The sequence below is a fragment of the Xiphophorus hellerii genome, chromosome 14 (genome assembly GCF_003331165.1).
Source record: "Xiphophorus hellerii strain 12219 chromosome 14, Xiphophorus_hellerii-4.1, whole genome shotgun sequence".
Classification (NCBI taxonomy): domain Eukaryota; kingdom Metazoa; phylum Chordata; class Actinopteri; order Cyprinodontiformes; family Poeciliidae; genus Xiphophorus; species Xiphophorus hellerii.
In genome coordinates, this window is record NC_045685.1 from 2739442 (window position 1) to 2743528 (window position 4087).

The window sequence follows — 4087 nt, forward strand, 5'->3', positions numbered from 1 at the left end:
TTTCAACGTCATTTTGCAAAATTTCTCGAGGTATGCTTTGAGTCATAGGACACGACAAAATGGGATATGTGTGTTTTAAATGTGGGATGTCTTTAGGACATAACATAAGGAATTTTTTTTCTCACCTAAGAGTAATTCATAACACATATTCAACTTCAAGATATTTCCAGTGTGCTCAAAGTGGATGCAAACGTACATTTAATCATATGAGATAATTTAGGCGACATCTACTAGGGCATGCTATTGAGTTTGACACAGAAATAAGAGAAACTAGTTATGTTGGACATTGTGAAAGAGCAACAAGTCCTCATTTGAGCACCATATGCAATTTAGAAAGTGATGAGGCAACATTGGAACACTGGGATGATGATTTGGACATTAAAACAGAAAGGCTAACATTTAACTTTTATATTTCTTTTGTTAAAAATGTTCAGGACGCCTGGTTTACCCGCGGAAGACAACACAGGCCAGCAACTGGCTTTCTGGAGGAGCGTCTCCGTAATGTAAGGAAAAGGCATCAACCAAGGAAGAAGATGCTTTCAGCCCCAGAAGCTCCACCAAAAAGATCAAGTTTGCCTGGTACTAGCACATAGACTTTTTCCAAGCCCTATTGTTTTGAGCAGCAATCTAAGCTCTTATTGCTGTGAATTACCTCACATTTTTTTTCTTTTAATTCCTGTAATATTTTTTTCCCCACAGAACCAACCATCAGTGCTGAGCGTGCCATCCAGATGACAGAATGGCTAAAAAATAACTTCTGGCCCGCAGACCAGGTTGTCCAATACATGCGGGAAACTGCAGTATATCGCGCAGGATGGATCCGCTCAAGTGGGACAATCCCAATGCAGCAGATTTTTGCAGAGTTCCCACGTTTGTTGGACACACCAGGGATGGTGAGGTTATACCTCATATTGAGATCAGTTAAATGTTAAACAATAAACTGCTATACCATGTGAAAATGTACAATTACAATCAAACTCAAAATGTCAAACTACCCAGAACATACATTTGTAGCACCCATGAAAGGTTGAATGTAATAGTTCATTTCACTTTTACATTTGATTTGTATTTTTGTCTTTTCTGATTGTTAGATTTTGCAGGACTTTGCCGTTTTATATCCACAGTCTTGTGGAAAACTGACAGAGAACTGGAACACCTTGTTCTCATCAAAGGTCATTCGCATGGGGAATTAGGAGGAGAGCGGTCTTCTGCCTGAGATTGAGTTGCTTCCACAAGGTATTGAAGCTCAAAAGGAACATTTTCTGAACTAATTTTTTTCTCCTGTGGCTCTTTTTTGATTGTGTAGCATTTTAATCTGAGTTTTTCTTTGACAGACAAACAAGGTGACGTGGCACTGCAGCTGCTGCCAAAACTCCTCCCTGCTGTTCCCTACAGAGTTGGGCGAAAGGTGGTCAGAACCAGCAACCTTGAAGTCCAGCAAGCCTTCATTGATGTCCAGCCAGTAAGTCTATCTTCATGTCAGAATGAGTTCTTTGCTGTTTAAATGTAGTTGAAACCAGAAGTTTAAAACAAATATGCTTTTTTTCCCTCACTGTTCTCCCTGTCATTAATCTGGAATTTACCAAGTCCTAATTGACGTGAAATAAGAATTTTAATGTCATATAACACGAGACAGCGTTGACCAAAAATATGTCTTTTTATATAGTATATGTAAACTTCAAACGCAAGGGTCTTTTGATAATGTATCAAACAAAAATCATATAAGAATTAGTCAAAAATTATTAGTGGGGAATGTTCCTCCTTACCTTTAAATGACTAATGGCTTCCTTTCTGCTTTTTCCACACACCAGATTGGGACAAATATGGTGGAATATCTTGAAAGTACAGCAACAGAGCATCCACGTGTTCTCATGCTTGGGGACAGGTATTGTTCCCAAGCATTTGTCGTCATAAATGGAACTGCTTTGGAATATCCATCTCTTTTGGGGGCCGTTGACGGCTGTTTCAAATCATTCTTCGTTTTTGATGGGAGTTATCCGAAGTCGTGTATCCAGATTTGGGATTTTCTCCAAACTGTGATATATGAAATCCCAGGAAACGAGTCACCCCCGATAAAATTAATGAGGGCACAGTTGGAGGCCATGGAAGAATAAATGCAATTCTTCAATAACCCTTAAATAAGTTTTAAATGTTCTGATTGAAAAACCTTCTTTGTTACTATGTTACTATTTTTTTTTACATTTCCTTCAAACTCTTTTGATGAAAATATTTCGTTGTGTACACCAATAAAGTTAAAAAAGGGTGCAGATTTAATCAATTGTTTATATGTAACTTTTACATGTCTGTATTAAAAATTTCATGTATGTTGGAATGTATAACATTTGCAAATAAAAGTTCTTTTGAGCTAATCTGAATGTTTTTAGTTAAATTTTTATAGTGAATTTTAAAGTAGAAAAGGAAAAAAAAATTAAAAATAAAAATATGGTGGTAAAATGACCCTTTTAATGGGTAATAAATTTCAACCCAATATTGAGTCATTTTAACTTTGGGCAGTGGTCAATTTAACCCAAGCTTTAGGTTGCAGCTATGACCCAATGTGCTGGGTCAAACCCTCAACCCAACCCAGTTGAGTTAAAACAACCCAGCGTTGGGTCGGTCCATATATGACCCAGCGCTGGGTTACGTATTGGGTTATTTTTAACCCAGCATTGACTACACCTACGATTTTAGCATATAAATGATGGGAGATACAAGAGCTGGTTTACTTTACCTGACTTGGGATTTGTCACCCCAAACACATCAGAGTCTTCCATTGAAACATTTTGGGCAAACTCCCGGCTCTCTGCATTGTGGGCCACAGGGGGCAGGAAAAGGCCTCGCTACTCAACATGCATGGACGATGACATGAGGACTGATCCCAGGGAGCCGAAGGCTTACAGGCTGCAGGTACCTGCTCCGTCTGGAGGTAGTTGTTGTCTCTGGTCTCTCTCCTGGTCTGTAGTCATGATCTGCAGAGGGCAGAGCCTCGTTTTTTTTTCTTGTGCAGCGTTCTGAATGGCGGCCCTGTGCTGCACGTCATCGGCTTTTCTAATTTAAGGATTGGAACTATGATATGTTGATTCTGTTTAGAAAGATGATTTGCTCTGGTTCTCCTGTTACTAAAGCAAATCTATTTAGCCTTTTGGTTCAAGAAAAACTGCCAGTGACAGTGAAAGGTCTGACTAGGACTGACAATACTTCTCCAGTCAATGTGTCAGAGATCACAAACATGACTCAATCAATACATTTTTATGACAGGCTAAATGTGTCTTGGGCATTGATTGTTGATATTTTTTGTTCAATGGCTCCCTTGTTCTTTTTTTTTTGTAAATATGTTTCTTAATCTTTTTTTTCATTTGTTTTTGTCCATTATTCTTTTCACACCCATATTCTCCATGTGCTTTTATCCTTTAACTCTTTTTTCATGCAGCTCTCCATGTCCTGTCAGTTCCTCCCAGGACAAAGTCTGTTTAGATCAGCTTGATCTGTTCCTTTAGACTCCGTGGTAACAGAATGAATGTGAGAAGAGATTATGTATTTGAGGCTATTTTTAAACCATAAAGGATGATCAAATTTTAATGTTTGATCATTAAAATTTGATCAAACATTTTGATCAAATTGTTTGATCAAAACTATTTGATCAAATATAACAAAGTTATATTTTGTTTTGGTACAAACAAAATATAACTTGTTTGTACCAGGCTTCATGCCAATGAGTTTAAATAGCATGAAAAAGAAAATCAAATGATTGTTCTACTGCTCTAAAGCAGATTTACCATCTCAAATGATCCAAATCTGATATCTGAATAAAACCAAAGCAGTGACGGCAAAAAAAAGCTTTTATTGAATTTGCTTACAACTTAAATGTTATTTTACTCTACGATCAGCTTAATTACTTTCCATGCTTTCACAAGTCAAGTGAAAGTTACACACAAAAATAAAACAGAATACAACAAGTCCAAAAATACATGTATTATATTACATCATAATACATAGAAATAACCTATGACACTGCAAAATACATTACATTCTTTAATATCTTCCTCCCACAACATGATTTTCACACTGTTGTGAGACTTTTCTTTAG

At 37.1% G+C, this 4087-nt stretch overlaps 1 long non-coding RNA gene across 1 annotated transcript; it reads left to right on the forward strand.

The window, feature by feature from the left end:
* Positions 1 to 413: 413 nt before the first annotated feature.
* Positions 414 to 1840, forward strand: LOC116732169 (uncharacterized). The gene is made up of 5 exons (XR_004341722.1): positions 414 to 579; positions 700 to 893; positions 1092 to 1236; positions 1335 to 1462; positions 1812 to 1840. It is a non-coding gene; the product is annotated as an uncharacterized LOC116732169 (long non-coding RNA).
* The last annotated feature ends 2247 nt before the right edge of the window (positions 1841 to 4087 follow it).